The sequence below is a fragment of the Drosophila erecta genome, unplaced genomic scaffold (assembly GCF_003286155.1).
Source record: "Drosophila erecta strain 14021-0224.00,06,07 unplaced genomic scaffold, DereRS2 tig00000021-arrow-pilon, whole genome shotgun sequence".
Lineage (NCBI taxonomy): Eukaryota > Metazoa > Arthropoda > Insecta > Diptera > Drosophilidae > Drosophila > Drosophila erecta.
The window spans coordinates 969,568-991,237 of record NW_020825198.1 but is presented as its reverse complement, the minus strand read 5'-3'; the positions used below and the strand labels follow the sequence as shown (position 1 = coordinate 991,237).

The window sequence follows — 21,670 nt, the reverse complement described above, 5'->3', positions numbered from 1 at the left end:
TATCTGGCTTTCTCAGTGTGTTTCTGCGAGTGTGTGGGTGTGGAGCAGCCCTTATGCCACATGCTGTATGCCGCATGTGAATGTGTGTGTATAGTGTGTGGCGTGTGGTGTGTGCTTTATGCTTTCTTTCCCATTTTCCCGACGCGGAAGTGTTGCCCCAGCAGCAGCAGCAGCAGCAGCAGGCCCATCCACTTGCCACTTGAAACTGGAGCGGCTCAAAGGCCGTGGAACGCCCAGTTTTCGAGTGTGTGTTTTAGTCTAAGCTGTGCATTTAAATGTAAAGCATAAATAATTAACAGACCTCAGAGCTCAACGGGCACCGAATGCGACTCGAAGGGCGGAACCTCTTCTCCTAATTAGGCGTCGGGGTTTCCAGATCACCATCAGCTCTATTCTCCAGTTAATTTGCAGTTTTAATGCGTTCTGCACTTGTGGCCAGTTGTGGTTGGGGCTAAACTTTCAACCGAAATAAGGCAGCCCAGCCAAATTCCGTGCCCCTCTTTATATCCCGTCTCAGTAAACCTTGCAGCCAGCAGCCGTTGCATACTTTGCGGCGCAAACAAAACCAATCCCCAGTTGCCGCAGACCAGCCACGCCCCTCACCATATATGTTGCACGTCAATGAGTCCCGAAACAAAACCCCAAAAACGACTCACACAGACGGGTATATATATGTGCACAGGGAGAAATAACTACGAGAAGCAATGATAAACAGCACTTTAGCATTAGGCCTAGATATTTGGTATATTTAAAGGCATATTCTGGAATACCTCGATCCTCTCAAGTATACAATGAATTTCTATATTTTTGGGAATGCAATAAGAAAGTGCATATTAATTCTTCGCGTGTGCATCGCGGCAGGACAGGCCTTTAAACTCGCTGCAATTCGTTTTAATGAATCCATCTACATCCACATGCACAGCCAGATCCACATTCGCATCCTCGTCCTTCATGCAGGCCACAGGATGCAGTGGGAAACGGAGGAGCAGGATGTGGGATGTGGAGGCATGGAGTGGTTGCATCTCTGGCCGGAGAGGAACTGATTGTATCAACTTCCTAAGTGGATTTTGCAGTCCAACTGGCATTAAGCTCTTGGCCGCAGGTAATTTCATATGAATGAAAAGCAAAAGTCTGCCCCGTTTTCCCATTTCCCATTTGCCAGTTTTCGGATTCGGATTCTGCTGTGTTTCTTGCGCTGCTGCAGTGTGTTTTGTTGCCCGACTACAATGACTTCAGCCCGAAGTCCTCAGTCCAATTGCTGACATTTGCCTACAGTGGAGTCCCGTATAAACTAACTAAATCTAAGCCTTCAAAAATGTGTATGCATAAAAGGCAACTGAACCACAGAACTTCAGTTAGTTGAAGTATATGTTTGTAGTAGATAGTATGGCTTCTATTCGTTGTCACCACAGTGCCCACTGTAACTTTACATATGAGCAGCTGGCAATTCCTGGAGGGGCTGGCTAGAGGACCCAACTACCCGGATCTCCCCGAGCGTCAAATCACTGACATTTCATGCCTTTTTGAGGTTTTCTGGTCGCGAGCTCCGCTGTCCTTGCCTTCGTCCTTTTCACTCCGGGCTTGCAGCTTTCTTTTCGCCTCTGTAGTGACATTGTCTTTTAATAAACATTGAAACCCAGGGTCGTGGACTGCGGAGGAGTGGGGGGAAAAGGTCCTGGGAATCCGCCGACACAATCCTCCTCGGTTCCGTTATGATTTTTGTTTGCCTGTCGAAACTTTGCTCGCCCTCACAACTGCTTCTATATGCGACTTTTCCTGCTGCGGCTTTTCGCACTCATGAATTTTTGAGGGGCATCTCTGCAGTTGCCAGAAAACAGCAACTAACACCAAGTCCCCATCCTTTCCAGCTCTTCCGCATTTCATCCCGCCTTCGCTTTGCCCGGAAAAGTTGAAATAGTTTCAATGCAATTTTCATGATTCGATGTTTGGAGGAAAACTGCCACAGTGTGGCTCCTCTTCACCTTAGCAGGTGTGCCACAAGCGAGGAAATTGCTCTAAACTGGCAGAAAATATAATAGCTTGATCGGCAAATGGCTTGACAATTTCTGAAGCCAATCAGTTATGGTCTTAATGTTTGTCTTTGAACAAGCTCATAACTGCAACAGAATGGTACTTAACTGTGCTACAATAGACATAATCTAGATACTGGTTGTCTCAACACAAAATCTGATTCTAAGATGCATTTTGTGAAAGCCTCCCCCCATTTTCTCGGTGTAAAGTGATATGGCTAGCCTTCTCTTCGATGCGTATCGAGGCACTCTGAATGCCCGAATGGGGTTTCCAGAATAGAAAACATTGTCAAACTCCCAGAGTTCCCTGAGCCAATCAATCCGCACTTTTAATGGGTATTCGATGCAGTTCATAAAATTCTAACCGCCTTCTGGATATTTGTGCCTGAACTCGCAACCTCCCTCTGTTTATCAATTTGCAAACATTCCACATCTGCCCGTCATCGAATTTCAATTCATTACTCATTAAAATGGAGCGCATACAGATATCAATTTTTTCTGGCCATATAAACCACTCGAAAATATCGCTTAATAAAGTTGCGTAAAAAATGTGCAGGCAATTGTTTCTGATAGATTCACCTACAAATTGGATGGCATTTGCTCAGTCGCGTGGAAGGACCATAAAAATCATAAACATCCGAAAGGTGGCAAAAAAGGCTCATCGACGTAAATACAATAAATATTGGTTAAGATAAACTTCAAATTCGAATTCTGGTAATCCGAAAATTACTGATTGTTCTGATCGAGCAAAGTTACGAACAAGTTAAGATTAGCTTTTAAAAATTCATAATTAAAATTTCGATTTACAGATTAACTTTGTGCTTGTCAGGATTTTACCATCATGATATTGCTATTTTTGGAGGCTATTTCAAGTGCAGCTAGTTAAAAGTTATCTATTAAGTCCAGAAAAACATAATCATATGTAGGTATATTGATTCAAGTCTGATGAGGCAATTGTGAAAGTGCGACAATATAATTAAAAGTACGTTGTTCAAGAAACACTTGCCATTGATGTGATAACACCTTAGAAAATAAACCAAATAAACCAGTTAACCGCAATCAGTAATTGTATTTGCTCTCCGCAAACAAAAACCACTTGGCATGAACGCAAACTTTGTCATTCATAAAGTTTATGTTTGAAACTTGGGAGTTGTAAATTTACCTTATCAGTAGAGTTTGATACGGTTCTAGGCATTTTTTGGTATTATTAAGTATATATGTAAAAGATTTCCATTTAAAAGGTCTGCATTTATACATAGCTAGCCCTAATAACACATTATATTACTCACAAATAAATCCTGCAGTTTACAAAGAACACATAAATATTTTGAGAAGTATATCTTGTATCGCTTTTTTCCAGCTTAAACGCATAAACATGAGTGTCAATTACCGAGACGCAATGTGCTTGCAATGATTTATTTTTAAGGTTACTGCAACAGAATGTTTTTTGAGTTTAACCGGTTGTATGTGTTACTGGATATTTACTGTAATCGCATCCGATATATGCGAGCGAAAGAGCAATGGAAAAAAGAGTAACGACGAGCGGCGTTGAAGTTTGTGTTTGTTGTTTTTGCTGTCTCTCTGTTTGCGCAATTTAATTCATCTTTTTTTTGCCGGCCGTCGAAGGTTTTTAATTGAGTTGAGTTGTTGTTGTTGTTGCTGCTGCTGCAGCATCGTGATTTTCGTTGTAAAATTAAATGGAATTGCAATTGTTTTTAAACGCGCAAACTTGCTGCAATATTCGTTTATTGCTTTATCTCGTCGAGTTCTTTCAACTTCGCCGCTTTCTCTGTCCCTGTCTCCCTCCCACTTGCACTTGCTCGTGTGACATGTTATTGCCACTTGCCGGAGCGAAAGGGAAGGGGTGTGTGCGAGAGGGAGACAGATGCGTTAAGATTAAAGACACATTCTACTTGAGTGTTCTGCTTACCTCTGCTGCGTTAGCTGCGTCTGCTGACTGCTTTCTCGAACGAATTTATGTCTCGAAATACACACAATTATTTATTGATACAAGTGATTGGCCAAAAAAGAACCGACACCTTTTACGCTGCCAGCGCACTTGAGATATGGCCGATTAGCACTACGCGACTGATAACGAAGATTAAAAGGAACTACTGCACCAGACACAACACTAATTAGAAATGTTTACACCTAGGCGAAAAGCAGCACAAGAAACACACCGCACGAAAGTTGGAAAGTGACTGACGGCGGCAAAGTGCCAGATCAAACTGAGCATTGGGCTGAAGAAAAGTGGAGAATCGTAGGAGCGGAGAGTGCGAGCGGATGAGAGCTGCCGCGAAGAATGGGAGACTGGGAGACTGGGAGAGCGTAAGCCGGAGAGCCGTTAAACCGTAAAACCTGTTGGTGAGATATGCTTACTGTCGGAGTGAGAGGTAAGAACAATGCGAAGGGGGAAGGCAATAGCGGAGACGCAGGTGAAGAGGAGCAGAAAGAGAGTTCCAGCCGACGACTGGAATACGCTTACAGAGATTCTCGAAAAGTGCGTTCTTAGCAGCTCCTATATCAGAATCATATCACAAATGACGCAGAAAACCTACTATTACTAATTTTGTTTATGACTTTGTGCAGTGTAAGTTCACATGAACCCATGTTCCTAGTTAAGCTGCTAGAAGCTGCTACAAATAGCTGCGATCAGCGGCGGAGTAACAAGTTTTCTATCTTCCAATATATATTTAGCATACGCCATGTTGTTAATTACGTATACGACACGATAGCAAAACTGCAAGGCGAGCGGCAAGTGAAAGCAAGGCTTCCATTCGATTTCGATTTCGATTTCCACATAAGACAGCACCCACCACCCACCACCCACTTAGCCACCACCCACTTAGGTGGCTAGGTACCACCCCTTTTGTGGGGCACATTTATTATCGAGACAAGCTACTTAGTGTAATCGCATTTGTATCTGCAATTACGCGGCTCTCGGGCTTTTGATTGTGACTCGCATTGCCTCGGATTGCGATTGCGAATCCGATTCACATTCGGATGCGGATTGGGATGCCGATTCGCATTTCGATTTCGGTTTCGATTGCGGTCTGTTATCAGGTAAGACCTTAATGCCACACGAGGGTGTTGCGGCAATTAGTGTGGGGTGTCAACTCTCGAGTGCCGATTAAATCGAATCGATATGGGAGTGGGTATGCGTATGGGAGGAGATACGGGAGTTGAAAGTAACGCGTGCCTCTGAAGTATTTGCAATTATGAGAACGTTAATAGCACCAGGCACTCGAGCTGGTGATTCGTTATGACCCAGTAGGCAGTAGCCCGCATTAGTCACACTAGTTAATTTATAGATCGGATTTTCCGAATGCCATTCAGCCTATAATTTATAATAGCCCCAATAAATATGGTGGGAAATCCAATTTAACGCATTTCAGATATATCTATGGTTGTTGCTTTAATATTGGTAACTATAAGCACACACTTTTAAGTGTATGTATTCCTTGGCTGGCAAATGCCACAAGGACGCAGCCGACGGTGACCACTATCTTTCCGAAGCAGTTCTCAGCTTGGCTCTCAATAAATCCGCCTAATGTGTTCAGATAAAGCGCCATAGTTTAACGTCCTGCTGCACAAATTGTTGCTGGCGAGGATGCTGACTTTGAATCACTTTTGCTGCTCATTAATCTCAATTCGAAGGCTGCAAACGTTTCTCGGCAGTCCTGCGATTTTCCCACCCTTTGTCAGTGTGCGTGCGAGTTTCCTCAGAACTCGCAGTGTGTGCGGGTGTGTGTGTGTGTGCCTCTGCAATTATTTATGTTGTTCATTTGTTCAACGGCCACGACAGCTGAACAAAAGAGGGTAGGGGGCGTGGGAAAATGGGAACGGAGGGGCTGGGCAGAGGCGTAGGAGCAATAAAAGGCAGTCATGTCGTCGTCTTCTGCGATTCCATCTTCTGAGCTTGGACGTGGCCGAAGGGAACATATCATTTACATGCCAAGCCAGCGGCACTGCGAGAAACATTTCGCACTTGCAGGAATCAAAAACTCAAGTCATAAGTTTATTGCTCTCAAGAACTCGCAGTTGTATAACTATTTGGATCGCTTGGAAAAGAGTTTCCCTAATTTTTAAGCATATCTCTGTTTATAGCTCCCATTGGTCATCGCAGTGTATGCGAATGAAGCACGGAGCACCACAATGACGCACCACCCAACGACCTAGCGCCCCACCGCCCACCGCCCACCACCCGCTGCCCCGCCCCCACGAAGCATGGGATGTAAAGTTTAACACATAAACTCAAGACAATTTGTGCGCGTATGTGTAAGGAATAAAGGCAAAAGGCAAATAATTTACAAGTTTCTGCAGCCGAGAGCGGGTGGGTGGGGTGGGTATAGCGGATTGTCATGTGGCAAGTACGCATACATATACAAATACAGCGAACTTTGGCAGCGCTCGTTGGCTGCAACAACAATTCACACTCGCACACGCACACACACACACAGGCGGCGGAAAATGTGTTACAGCAAAAGTGTAAAAATAAATAATTTAAAGTGTGTGTAAAGGACACGGCTGCGAAAAACATTGGGCGGCCATCGCCATAAAGCGCTGAACGAAGGGAAATCCAAGTTGGCGCTGGCACACACACACGCACACACACGCAAAGCGATATAAAGGACATTCGTACACGCACACAAACACAGACGAAAGCATGCAGTTATGGCCAGCTGCCCAGTTTACACAGCGAAAAATGGGTGCAGGCAGAAGAGCTGCAGTATTAAATTGGCTAAAATAAGATAGATCATTAATAAGGAATTCCGACAAGCCAGCAAAAACTAGTGATCCCAAATCACCGCCCCTGCTTGGTACTAATTTTCCTGAAGGATCTTTGTTGTACACGAAGCATTTGCTTCTTTTGTTGGCGCTGTCATAAAAAGAGCGTTCCTTTATTGATAATAATACCCACAAATTATTCCATTCGCATCTTTTTAAGTGTGCCGTATGTGCGTGCATTATATTTTTTGTGGCCCCCTTCACCCCGCCGCTGGCTGCGTTCGTAAACTTTTGCGCTCAATACCACAAGCGCTATAACAACTACAACAACGACTGGGGAAAGGAGAAAGCAGGAAGAAGCAGCAGCAGCTGCAGGTTGGCCTTTGAAAGTGTTGCCCGCAATACAACAACAGCGGGAAAAACAACGTCAACCATGCAGGGGGAGCGAGAAAACTTATTATTATGTTGTCAGTAAAGAAAGCAACAACAATGGCTGGCCATAAGAAGCAGGAGCAGCTGAGGAAAGCGGCGAAAGCGGGAGAAGGCGGAAGAAAGCGGGAAAGGCAAGGGGGAAAAGCGAACAAACAACAAGGAGGCCAACGCGTGCCGAAAGAAAAACAACAAAAGGCATGCTGAAATAAGAGCGGCGTAAGGAAATCAGAGGCGTAGCCCGGCAAGGGGTTCGCAGGATATCTGCACTCAAGAAAAAACCCATTTAGAACTCTTTGCTCGCAGCTCACTAAAAATTGAATCTTGGTACCTTGAAGCACCAAAACCAATGCAGCTCAACATTATTCCAACTGGGAAGGACACGAAATAGAGTCTCTGGTGCACAGCATTAAAATAATGATTCGCCCCACTGATTAGCTGCCCACAATCTGTCAGTTTTCCCCCAATATTCTCACGATTTCCCCCGATTCGTGGCATATGCTAATATCGGTTTCAATAAAACTATTTGCTCAACTACCTCGAACACCTTTTGGCTGGCCACTCGTCCAATCATGGACCCTCTTGAAAATTTTCTTTCTTCCGCCACAGAGCTGCCGCCACCCCTCGGCGTTCAGTTTTTCCGACCGCTTTTCCGCCCACCCAACGACCCTCGACGCAGTCATAATTCATTCGAAAAAATAGCGAGCCAATATTTGTGCGTTGGCTTCTTTATTTCTTGGATCTTTGCTCTGCTCCTTTTTATTCCGCTTGGCCACACAAAAAGGTGCGGAAAATGCAGAGCATTTTTCATCATTTACCATTCGGGCTGTCCCCGCATTTCCCGCTTTTCCTCGCCTCTCCCCACTTCCCATCGATATGGCCGCATTAAAGCGCTCAAATATGCGCAAATATCTCGGCAATAATATCGAGCAACTTTGGCTGCGAAAAGTGGAGGGAAGAGCATTAAATGCTGTAGTTTTTGCCGCCTTTGCTCGGAAAATATTTAATATTTATTTAATTACGACGGGGACAAAGGCACGAGTTCCGCACACAAAAAAGAATAACAAAAAATACTGCGAATTATCTTTGCCGCAGAAAGGAATGCAAATAATAGCAATAAGTTACTTAATGAAATTTTTCACGTGCCGCAGGAGACAGACAGAGCATCTCTGTATAATTATTATTGAATTGTCTGGGGGAAATTTCAATTATGAAAACCAAATAGTTCAATTATGGTGGGAGCGAAGCAGCTTTTCATATTGTTAAATGACTTTCAGTGCGCCGCCGCTCCTTTCCGCTCCGGTCGACTTAATTATAAAGGGATTTGCAAAGGCGGCCAGCTTAAGCGCCGCGCAAAAATACAATGAAATTAATTTGACATTTTCATTTAACCAAATGGCGGACACAGCGGCAATTACAGGCGCAACCGCTGTATCGAAACTAATCAAATCAAATTTCAATTATTGTCCGAGGGCGTTGTTTGCAAATGCAAATGCCCCCAGTTCCCCCCGTTCCCCCCATTTCCCCCCACCATTTCCCATGTGCCGCGAATGCCGACGATCTCATTTGGCCCACTGCCATTTCGCTTGATTACATGCATTTTATATGCGCCGAAAGTAGGCTACACCTTTCAATCACAATCAAATTTTATGCCCCCCACATGAGCACTGCTCACCAAATGCAGAGCGCTTTTCGCGCAAGCGAGTGCACACCGTACGGCACAACAACTGCTGGCCGGAAAAAAATAATTGAGACTTCGACCAAGTCGAATTACGGCGATTGAAATGCAATATTGCTGGATGGATCGATTTTCCTGCTACCTTTGCTGCCAGTTTGTGGAAAATTAATCAATATCAATTATATAATGTAGTTTCACAGCGTTTTGATCGATCCTTTGAGACACCAAATGATAGCATTTTAAAGCTCAAGTTTCCGCAACTTTCGATGAACTGCTGGTCCTGCTGTTCCTGTTGGTCCTTGTAATGCCATTTCTTTCCGCTCATTTTCCACACATTTCGAGTAATTCAATATTCTCGGCCCCTTAACGTTGTTATAAGGTAAAGAGCAATAAAGGCGGCAACAACGACGGTTGAGGCAACGACCAAATTGACAGTTTGCTAGCCAAGTTACTGCCTTGCCCCCGCCTCGCCGACTTTATTGCTAACTATTGTGCACAACGCGGCGTATACGTAATATTTGATTGCACCTGCGCTGCCTGTCGATAGAGCGAAATGGCCAGGTGGTTGGCGGCGCTTGGCAGCCGGAAAATCGCGATTTTCATTTGCATTTACATAACAACGACTCCGTCGACAACGCAGCGAGTGGAGTCAATTCGGCGTTAAAGAGCGTTAAATGTAACCAGACAACTTTAAGGCTGCCACACGACTACACGGCTTTTTCGAGCTTTCGCACATGCAATTTGGCTTGTTACTCGCTCGGGTTTTCATTTCGCTGCGATGTTGGGGTATAATTTACATTTCGGCCCGCTTCATGAGGTGCCATAATCATAAATTGACAACTTGAAATTTGCACAAGCACACAGAGAAACGCCCTCCGATTTCCCCCCCTTCCGTTGACGTTCCTGTCAGACGTTTTCGGGGCATTGTATCTGCATTTTTAATGCACTTCTTCCTACCATTAAAGGCCAAAATGTATTCCAAAATGTATGCCCTCGAACTCGAAATTATTCCACCTCACCCATCCAACCCCATGTCCTGCCACTCAGAACTGGTTTTGTTGTTTCTGCTCTGCAGAATTTGACAAGTTTTGAAGTCGAAAATTCTCTGCCTGCTTTTGTAAGGGGGCAACAAATTGGCGCGGCTTGTTTACATGCAAACCAAAAAAAAAAAAAACAAAAAACAAAAAAAAATGGAGAAAAACTGGCAAAGAGAACAAATATGCAGCGTAATGAAAATTCATCGGCAACGGCAACAAAAACGAAAAGTGCCGGAAAGTTGCTGGAAAAGTTTTTGCATTTTTGGCTGCAAGTTTACGGGCAAGTTGAATTCGTCGAAAGTTAATTGAAAATGGCTTGCACTTAATTTAGATGAACTTTTGGCCACAATCCACGCCAAAAGGATACGCAGAAGGATACAAAATCCGAGGCAGCTATCTGGCGATCGGCTAATGAAGCAAAGGAGACAATAAAAATGCAAATACTTCAACGAAAGCCGTTTGTAAACACAAACGTTTTCCGACTGGAAAAACGGCAGAGCGCAAACAGAATACGTGGAAAATGCGACTGTCTCCGTTTGTGTGAAAATTAACACGCAATTTTCAGGCCGACAAGCGAAAACGAAGCGAATGAAAGTCCAAATAAAAATAAAAATAAAGAGGCAAGTGGCAAGTGGCAAGCGGCAAGCGGAAGGATGGACTCGCTTAAAGCCGAAAGTCAAACAGCCAAAAGACAACACACAAAACGATCGATAAAGCCGGCCAGATAAGAGAGGTCCTGCAAGCCGGCCAAAAACAGGAGTTGCCATTTGTAGTTGTCCTGCAGCCAAATGCTTAAACTGCTGCACCGAAAAACCAGCGAAAACATATTGACTTGCTATCGGTATTATTAGTACAAGAAGTACCAGATCCGTTGTAGACAGAAATGACCAGCTGGGTGACCAATCCTACCATATTTCTCTCTGTGTAGCTACCTCTATCTCCTTCTGGCCATCTGTGTGTGTGAGTGTGTGTGTGTGGCACACTTTAAAGCATTAGTTGGACTTTTTATGGCCCTGGCATTAGGCGCTTAAGACGTTCAAGCCAAAAGGATAACAACAACGGTCGGCAGACGACAAGCGACAAGCGGACAGCAGACAGGGCACGGAGAAAGGGACAGCAACAGCAAAAGAGACAGAGACAGCGGGAACAGGGGCCGAAAGAGAGAGGTAGAGGTGAGAGACAGAGAGAGAGGCATATAAAAGCAAAGAGGCTAAGTGACAACTAAACTTAATGGCACTTCAACAACAGCATGAAGCAATGGACGCAGAAGAGCCACCAAACCGAGAACATGGGCGTAGAGGGGGCCGCCTAAGGGGGGCGTGGCAGGGGTCTTAGCGGACATTAGCCTCATTGAATTGAATGACAAAACAAACGACGGGCAGCGCGGCAGAGGCGAAGGAGAGCAAGAAGGACAAGGCGATGTTGTGGATAAGGATAAGCAGTGCACGAGCGCACTCAGAGAAAAGCCCAGTGGGAATGAAATCTGATTAGGCCATTCAGACAGCTGCCTAAAAAGAGGGGCTGGCTTGAGCATTCTGCCTTTGCATACTTATAAATAGCTCCTTTAAAAAATGCCAAAAGTTGGGAAAAGCACATTTCTCGCAGTGCACTCGCACACAGCAGCAGCAGTGGCAATAAGCTTGCAAATACAACAGCAACAACAACGATGAGCGATGACAACGATGAAAATGTTGTATCAGGACAGCATTAAGATAAACCCAGCAACAGCAACAGGACATAAATTACGCAGATCTGACCGGGCGAAGTGACAGAGGAAAGGGAGTGCGGACTTGATGACGAACTCGGTGGAACTCTGGTCGTTAGGAGCAATAGGATGGCAACAAATGCGAGTGTTCCCAAGAATCAAAAACTATATACGAAACCATACAAATACATAAGGTTAGCTTCAGTGAAATGCTGGCAAAGGACCCACTTAAAAACATTGAGTGCGGTTCGAGAGTGACCCAAAAAGCAGAGCCACACTGGAGCTCTCGAAATGTGTGAAAATAGTGGACAATTTTCCCAGCCGCCTGTCCACTATCAGCCCGCCCCGCCCACCAATGGCGTTCTTTTTGCCCGCTGCCATTTTGTTGCCATTGTTAGTGGACAATTTCCGTTTCCGGCGCGTTAGCGCAGCCAAAGAAAAAGCGAAGCGCGAAACGAACTCAACTCAACTCAACTCAACTGAACTGAACTAAACTGGACTGTGGGGCAGTGGAGCTATGTCGCATATTGGTTTATGCATGAGCCTGGTCGTGGGCGACAATGGCCACGCCCCTCGAAGGCAGTGAGCAGTGAACACTTCATTTGTCAGGCTTAGTTGTGGAAAAGGAGAATTCGGTGCACTGCAAACAATTCCTGGAAGTTATGACTAAGGCTTTCAGTTCCGAAACATCATGAATTTGGATTGTATTATGTTGCTCGCTGGCTTGAACTTGACTTAGGGGCAATTCGGAGAACCCCAGTTTCCCAGTTTCTCAGTGCGCATTTAAATGAGCCGTCCTGCATTTGGACTTTCTCGAACTAAACGAAGCCAACCTGCGGACTGAGAACTGGGAACTGGGAACTGAGAACCGAAACTGCAAAAAGGGAACGTATTTCTCAAATGCACTTACCGAAACTGCATTAATTATTCAGCGGCCATGGCTGAGGGCTGCCAGTTGCCGTTCCGTTCCGTTCTGTTCTGTTCTGTTTCGTCCTGGCAACGGAGATCCTGCGAGGTTTTGGCCTGGTCAGCGGTTTGGGCCGAAAGTCGACAAGTTGAGCAGCTGAGCTGAGAGGCTGGATAACTCGAGCGCTGGAGGGCCCGATGCATGCCTGCAACACAGAGGGGAAAAGTGGCATAAATATTAAATGCAAAATAGCACAAGAGTTGAAGCTGAGAAATCCCCAACTGGCAGCGGGAATGGGGATTTGCGCCTCCAGAAATTCGCACTCCAGCCCGCCTACTTTGCTAAACATTTTACTAAATTATGACGTCCTTTTCTATTTTATTATTCGTTCTCCCACTTTTTTGTATAAATAAATCAAATAAAATATGCGCGCGTTCACGCTGAAAGCTGAGGCCAAGACAGTGGCGTCGGGCTAAAAGGGTTGGGAGGGATTGGGAAGGATTGGAAGGGGCTGGATCCTTTGTGACCTGGTTTTTTGGTCATAACAATATTGCCAAGCGAAGCGTGGAGCAGCGCACACAATTACCGTGGCAACTCACTGGGCCCGCCCCCCCGTGGGCAGGGGCGTGGCCACCCGCCGCTTTCTCTCAGTGTGTGTGCTGACGTCATTGCTGCACTCGCACAATTACCATTGCAACACAGCAAAAGACGACGTCGACGTGACCTGGCGACGGTCACTTGGGCTTCACTTTAAATATGCTCTATATGTGTGTGTGTGTGTGGGAGTGGGAGTGGCGTGGGCAGTGGGCGTGGCCTGGGCAAGGTTAATCAGCTGCTGCTCGTCTGCCCGTTTTAATTGGCCTGCTGCCTGGCGGCGCCTTTAAGTGAGTTATAAAATGCGAAACTATTTCGACAAGACAGCCATCGCATTTCACATCCTGCGCATCCTTCTCCCTTGATGAGCTTTAAATTTGAGCAGCAGCTCGTAAAGCTCGGCCAAATGGAATAGGAGATGAGCTGCTGAATTTAGAGGAGCACAAAGTGGGGTGATAAAGCGGCAAATGTTCCCACAGCGAAGGCTCCACTCGATTATCCGGAATCGATGGGCCACACAAGCGAAAAGCATCGGGAAAACTCTCTCAAATAAAGCTGAATATTGATACTTGTTTTCCTCTTTATATGTATAATTTATTCCCTTGGCTTAGAGTTAATACCGGATAGCATCGCTTTATCAATTATTTAGTAAGCGCACTAAGCGCTTGAATGACCGAGTTCTGTGCATTATTGGTTTCAGTGAATGCTCGGCATTTTTAGCGAATAATTCGTATTGCATTATCCCTGGGCAAGATGAATGCGCATTTAATTTGGCATTTCCACCGCCCTCCCAGCCCGCAGTTCCACTATATCGTTTCCCCGTTTCCCCGCATCCCCAATTTTCCCGATTTTCCCGCTGGCCACATCTGAAATCCATTCCCGCGCCATGATTACACTCTATCGCCTGCTTAAGCGCCTTTTTATTTAACTATATAAAACTGCAGCGCATCAGAAATTAGAGAAGCGAACGCCAGCGGCGAAAATAAACAAGCGAACGTGTTGGGCGGGCGGCGAAAAGGGGGCGGGGTTCAGAGTTCAAAGGGGCGTGGGTGGGCGAGGGGGTGGCGCAGAGGGTCACAGCGTGATAACGCTTTGTAAATACTTTTGCTGCACTTTGCCGCCTGCGTTGCTGTTGTTTTTTCTAGCTTTACTTTTTCGTCGCTTCCTTTGGCTTTGCCATCGCAAATTTTTATCTCCATTTGCGAGCTGCGCTTTTCCTTTCCACTTTTCCCACCGCCCGTCGCACGGAAAAATCACAGAGACAAGGCTGCGCTTTTGTTTTTCCAGCGCGAAAAGGGATATTATTAAGCGTGGATGTCAGCGGCGTTATCGCCAGGGCAGCTCTAAGTGCAGCACACCAAATAGGAGGACAAAAAAACAGCAGGAGGACAGTCGGAAAGGAGCCAGCATACAGATCCTGGCGTTGTGAATGCGAGTGTGTTGGGAAAGCTCTTTGCCAAATTAAATATTAAAAACCCTGTGCACTTATGCAACTTTAATGCAATTTGGCCAAAGTAAATGTCGCGCCAAGAAATGGCCTTTGCTGCGGGCCCACACCACGTATACTTAATTTGCGCCAATTTCCACGCCGCCTATAAAAAAGGATTAATGCACTCGCAGGGCTCAGAGACCATTTACCTGAAAGCCAAATGAAGCCGCAATAACAACGACATTTGCCACACGAACTCGCGCACATGAGGCCGCACCTTTGGATGCTCTACAGCTACATATTTTTGTGACTATAAGATTTATAGTTTTGCATGTATATTTTAAGCAATAGTATTTTTATATTTTTTGTTAATTTCAGATGGCTTTCCGGCAAGTGTATGCTGGCCCTGCCACGAAGAGCCAATAAAGCGAGAGTCGCCTTAATTTACAGTCCCCAAAGCCAGCAGCCGTGGCAGAGGTGAGTTTATGCCGCGCGAAGGACATGAAAAATTCAGCAGGCCTCCACTGCAAATGCCGTGCAAATGCCGAAATGTCACTTGGCATGTGGCTCTTTAGGCAGGACAGTCGCCTCATTTGTTGCTTGCTCCTTGGTGCCGCTTGTACCCACGGCCTATGTTGCACTGCAACTTAAATCACATCCTTCCCGCTGCAGCAGAACATGTGATTTTCGGGCACACAAGTGGGCAGCGGGGGGTGGCAGGTTGTGCAGGATATATAAGCATGTATCTGCATGCCATGCCACTTGCACTCTGCTACTTTCTTGGCATTTTACGTGCCCCGCCGTTGCGCTCCTCCCATTCATTCCGCCCGGCGAAATCCCCTGGCCATTTCTCATCGCCTGAAACAAAGTCGCGCGTGGTTCCTTTCCTTCCGCAGCTCCCCCACCCATCCCCCTGCCCCTGACTACATTTTACTGCATGACAATTTATTGAGTTCCCCTCGTGCTTTCCTTTGTCTTTTGGAGGTTTTCCCCCACCACCACCTCCATTTTCGGGCTGGTAACTGCTTATTTTGCCTGTTTTGGCTGGTTGTAAATTTTTATTGTTCCCCTTGTTTTTCCACCAGATACTATTTTATTTGCCAAGCGCAGTGGCTTTTTCGGCTACTTGGTAACGAGAGATCCCTCCCGAGTATCAGCCACAAAGTATGCTACAAAATGCAGCTAAGGATGCTATGAACTCATTTCTTCGTTCGTAAGGCAGCGTGTTTTCAATGATTCTGTGCGGTTTTCAGGCACACTGTCCACAAATACTTCATCTTCGTGTTAGCACTTTAGTTATATTTTCACTTAGCTTGAAACACGAAAAGAGTTTGCTGGTACTGGAAATTTGTGCATATGCTGTCCTGATTTCATTACAATTTTTGATTTTCCGAAAGAAATATTTGTTCAGCCAAAAGTATAAATATTAGCTTCATCCTTTGCTGCGAGGCATCTTGTAGTCCGAAAACTTTAACAATTTGTACTTGATTTTGTTTATGGTTTCCACACCATCCACTCTCTCACTCCAGTTTCCCTTTGTTTTATATGCAAAATTTAGTAAATAACGCGAGTTGCCGCTGCTTGCTTTAGTTTTATTTGCACGCTTTTATTTGCCGTTGGCGCTGCTGCTTTTTACTGCTGTTGGGAAACCCCTCCCATTTCCCCCCTTGTGTCTGCGGCTTGGCACACATTGCCACATTGTGTTCCCAGCGATTTTATTTACATTGCCGTGTGTTTTTCCATTGCACTGCCGCAGTTCGTGAGCAAATAGTGCCTCACCTGCTCCCGTTTTTCTTCTCCCGTTCCTGCCCAACTTTCCCAGGCTAAAATTACTTTGAGGATTTGATCCATAATGCAGGCAGGTAGCTACCAACCGCACTTGACGTATTTATGAGCTGACCGCCGCAGACAACTCCTCGCTCTAAACTCCATTTATAACTTTTACGACGAGCGACGGCTTTTCCGAAAAAGCCAATCAAAAGCCACAGAATTCTGCATGCTCCGACACCTGATGGTTGCATGGTTGTATGGTTGCATGGTTGAGGGTGTGGTGATGTTTCACCGAAAAAAAAAATGCCCAAAAAGCCTGCCGCCCAACAGCTGTGGATATGTGGGTGCATAAAAAATGCACACGCCACCGGCCCAGGGGGAGTGGCACACGCCCACCCACCCAGCGACCAGCTTCAGGAATTGACCAGCCACCCACTGGACACCACCCACCACCCACTGAAAAGCCACCCAATCTCACCTACAGCTGCGGTCACAGCAGCAGCGCTGCACACAGTGGACCGTGAATTACTAGCTGAATGGAAAATTACTGCGTTTTCCTACCAAAACAGGCGCCCTTTAAATGCCAGCTCTTTTAGACGATAAGTTTACGTTTCACAGGTGTTTATATACTTTGTAAGCTATCAGGAGAAGTATATAAATTATTTCATTAACCCTTACGATCAAGAAGATATCCACATCAAGTGCAACCGAAGGTTTTAATAAGTGTCACAATATATTTCAAAGACTGCAAGTCTAAGTGGGCTCCAGCCATTCTGAGAACCACTCAGATAAATAAAAGCCTGTGCTATTATTTTAACCCAAATTGTGTGCACTCGGAGCAGATGGCCAGACTTTAAATACGAGCAACATGGCCGATGTCGTGCGCCCTGACTTTATATCCGGTGGGTAACTGGAAATGGGAAATGGTAAGGGAAAATCGGGGCTGCACAAAAGCCTTCTGTGTGAACCCGCACACATTGCAATTTGCAATTGGTAGGGCGGCTCGGGTTCCAGGATCCCCTCCCCTTCCCCTTGCGCCTGCTGCGGTCATTTGGCGGTAAGCCGCCTTGTCATCCACCTGGCAGGACATCTTCGATTTGGGCATTACATCGCCCCTGGCCACTCCGCCCAGCTATTAAACAATAAAAACTTGCATAAAACAAACTTTAAGCGTTGGCCTGGCCACGCAGAAAGGATTCTTGTTGCACATTGTCGGCTGTGGCAGTGGCAGTGAATCTCTGGGTTTTTCGACGAGTGTGTGCGTGTGCACCTTGGGTATTTATGGGCAGGGGCAAGTGTGGCATACTTTCCGGGGCGGCATCAAGTTGCCTGTTGGCACGTCCAACTAATTCGGAATTAATGGAATTCCCTGAATAATTGAATTCGAATCGCTGGCATCTGTGCAATTAGTCGCCGCTGCCATCAGGCTGCAGCCACACGGACACACACAGAACACCTCATTACATGTCATGTCATCTCATTATGGCTGCCCCAAAACTCCGCATTCCCACCGAGATGGTTGTGTGTGCCTCCGCCCGTACATTATGTACGGCCTCAAGCCATCCCACATCCATATCCATATCCATGGCATATATATATGCACATAAATGTGTGTGGCATGCAGATTTCGTGGGCCGTTATTTAGTGCATGACAGCTAAATGAGTTGTGGCCGTTATCTGCTTGAGCCCGAAAACTCCGGGCTTTAAGTTTAATGGCAAGCCAGAGTCACCGGACAAATGCGGAAAGCCAATTAAAATCCAAAGTTTCGCATAATTATCCAGCAAGTTTCCCCATAAAGTTCGATGCGATTAGAGGTGGAATGGAGCGTGGCGCTCGGTCCCCGAGTTAATCAGAAATTGCTCAGGAAAGCAGGAAAGCAAATTGAAGTCCGCCAGGACTGACATGATCCGAGGACATGGGAGCAGCCAGTTATTGCTCATTATGCATCCTCGTGTCTGCGGCTGGGGAAAACACAATAGATACTTTCGCAGTTGCCATGCGTCCTGGCCAAGGACACTCCGTGTCCTCCGTCACGCATATGTGCTCGCATTTGAGGCTGCTCTGCATGGGAATGCAGTTCACTGGCGAATACCCTGGGCATCTACTTTAATATGCATTGCTGCCTGGCAGTAATGTAGACGTACGTTGGACCCTTTAAGTTAAGGCTGTGTGATCTATATTAGATCGAATCCTATACTTGTCATCCGAATCTACAACCAGTTAGCCCCAGCAGTTCCTGTGCATCCCGTTTCCACTCAGTCCGCAGAACGCGAATGGCGTCGGAAATTTTCCATTTTGCCAGCGACACACCTTTAATCGACTTCATTTGCTCATTAGGCAGATGGCAGTGCGTGTTTGCGGGCACATGGAGCAGCCCCAATCTGGAATGGAAATGGGAACGGGAACAGAGAGACCTTAATGCCATTTGCCCTCCCTTTCAGCGCGTAATTGTTTCCTTGTTAGTTGCCACCTGAGCCCAGATCCTGAGCCCTGCGATTCAGCCGCAACCTGAGCCACGACACGTTAAATGCATTTATGAATGGGTAGCGGGTTGCAGGTTGCAGGTGGCAGGTGGCAGGTCGCTCCTGGCTGCCTGTATGTTGCACGTTGCAGGCTTTAGCTGGCTGATGGCAGGGACTCCACGTCAACGGCGGCATCGTCAATTGCAATTACTTGCAAGGTCCTGCGATCTGGGTTCTCCGTTCTCGGTTCTCGAAATGGGGACATTTAGTCCCCGCATTCATGGGCCCCAAAGAACCAGGCCAGGACATTAACGCTGCAAATTGTGTGTCCTTTGTTGCGGTTAGCATAGCGACAGCAACAACACCACACCGCGAAAACACACTGATCCTTCTTTTCGGTGCTTAAAACCAAAGTCCTTAGACTCATAACTCCCCACAAATCACTCAAAGGAGCCTGGCAAATAGTGAAATATTCCAAAACTTATAGATCAATTAAGTCCAGTCCTCCAGATGCGCCAAAAACAATTGATTCTTCAGCTGTTGTCATTGTCATTTTGGGCAGTGCACCAGTGGAAACGGCAGTGGGAACCTGACACAGTTTCCCCTATCTGTTTTGTCGTGGCGAAGCTGAAGAGACCAGAGACCAGAGACCAGTTCGCATTACGCATACGCCGCGTTGGCCGTGGCAGGGCTATTAATTTAGTGGCCCAGTTGGCCGGGCAGTAATTGCATTTTATTTGGCCATAGTCGCTGCTTTGGTTTAATTGGTTTTCGTCCGTGTGCAAATGCCAGTATGTTTTCGTTTCGTTCGGCCGTTGAAATCTATTTGGACCTTAATTAAAATGCAACAGTGCGTATGGGCCAAGTTGCAAAAAGTCAAATGGCCAGCCGAAATAAAAGGGCATCCGAAAATGTTTGTTGTATCGTCCCTCCCATTCGGTTGCCTGTCACCTCAGGTGCAGCATTCTGTGGGCGGGTTAAAGATAAAATAACTGCAAAATGTTGACAGTCTTCCCGTCTCTGTTTCGGCCACAATTTTATTGACAGCAGAATGGCCTGATTGCTGTTGGCCTGGCCAAAACGAAGCGAAACGAAACGAAATAAAAAGTCCTGCCCTGTCAACACTCGAAACACACGAACCGAGGCAGGGAGGTCGGAATAAACGTTCGTTTTGCTTTCATAATTTGCATTGTTTGCGGTGGTCCAGAAACCATTTCGATAAGGGACTTCAGGCCTGTCCAAATGCTGAATACCCTTTGAAATGCTCTCGAAGGTCCTGGGCGGCGCCAGTGCTAAATGAAAGTTCGAGAACGCTTTTGTTCATTGTCAGGCTTAGCTGAATGCAGAGAAAATCCCATTTAAAAGTACTTGTCACAACTTTGCGGCTACACAAGAATTTTACTTAAATGCATTGGTTTTACGCTAGTATGCAATCGACTTTTATTTTGAAATGATATATTTTTCCGCCTTCAAGGGCTAGGTTTATGTTTTCAAAAAGCAACGCTTTTTCCAGTGCCTGCAAGGACATCGAAAGGAGGCGGGAAAGAGCGTCACCCGAAGTGATTGATGGCTCAGGGGCATGTCAATCGCCGGTTCTCGACTGGCGCTGCAGTTTAAACAGATTAGAGCCACTTTCAGTGGGGCGAAACCGGAAAAAATGGGGCGCAAAATAAAAAAACGGGGCGTTTATTGCCGCACGTTGCAGCGAGCCCTGCTCAATTTGAGGCGCCACCTGGCGGAAGGAGCAGGGGCACAAACAGCAAAAGGAGCAATTGTTTTACACGGTGTCCACTTTTTATTTGCCTTACAAATTAAAGGCCAACACATGTTGTTTAATTAAAAAGAATGTCGGGCACGTGCACATATTTATGCTGGCGCGAGTGTATATTTATGCATATCGCACACGGTCGCAACAAGGTCCTGCAAAATGCAGGACACTTGCAACACAATACTTCGCGGCTAACGAGCGTGAAAAATCATGCGCCAGCAGATTGCAACACATTTTGTATGTGCTGCAAGTGTGGGAAAACAGCTGCCAAAGTGAAAAAAGGAGGCAAATAAAAAGCGGGCGTGGATGGCAGCGGTTCAATTAAAAGTTTTGCAAATTACGAAAGTTATCCCAGAGATGAATAATAAACAGCGCCGATTCGCTAATGAAAGAGCGCGAAGAATTAAAAGTAAATACGCCAGTTGGGCACAAGATTCCATTTCGAATTGCTACATTGCATGCATATCAGTTTTCCTCAGTTTTCCAATTTTCCAATTGCCGCAGATTTTTATCAGCTGCCCGTAATCGGAATCACATCAATTCATTGGAGACCGATAAAGAGACGCATAAACCTGTCAGTTGCATCGCAAAAAAGTGGTAATCCGTCTTCGTCATCAGCTGCCCCATTAAGTGCAGCTCAGTTAAAGTTTCGCTCCAACCTTGCCGCAATCGAAATCGCATTATGGGCAGCTAATTTTTTTCTTTTTTGGGGTGGGGCTGGGGGGCTTACCATAAATCGGGGAGAACGGAGGCAAAGTTTTTCCCAATTCATTGGCCGTATCAAAATAAACCCAGGCCGCAGACAAACTTTTCACATATGACGACAAGTTTTCTTTGCTGCCACTTAGCCTGCGTCCCCCTGCTTTCCCACTTTTCAGCACTTTCTTCGGCTACTTAACTGCAGCGGGGAAAAGGCGAGGAAAGTGCGAGGAAAATGCGGGGAGGAAGCCAGTGAATGGCACAGCGGAGATACTTCTGGGTGCGGAAAAACGAGGATAAAAATGCTACAGCTGCAGCTGGCAAAGGGAAAATTTCTAATGAAGTTTGCAACTCGGATGCGGAGCGGCACACAAAAGTAAATTGATTGCAATTGGAATCAGTAGCAGAAGCTCGTAACGTCAATCAAATTGAA

At 46.0% G+C, this 21,670-nt stretch overlaps 1 protein-coding gene across 1 annotated transcript in view; it reads right to left on the bottom strand.

Annotated features, from left to right (window-relative positions):
- The window catches only part of LOC6545127 (glucose transporter type 1), a 68,329-nt gene that overhangs the window by 27,011 nt on the left and 19,648 nt on the right, over window positions 1-21,670 (bottom strand). Inside the window, exon 3 of the mRNA XM_015158121.2 lies at window positions 12,518-12,719. The gene's annotated coding sequence lies outside the window, so the exon portion shown is untranslated. The remainder of the gene's footprint in view (window positions 1-12,517; window positions 12,720-21,670) is intronic.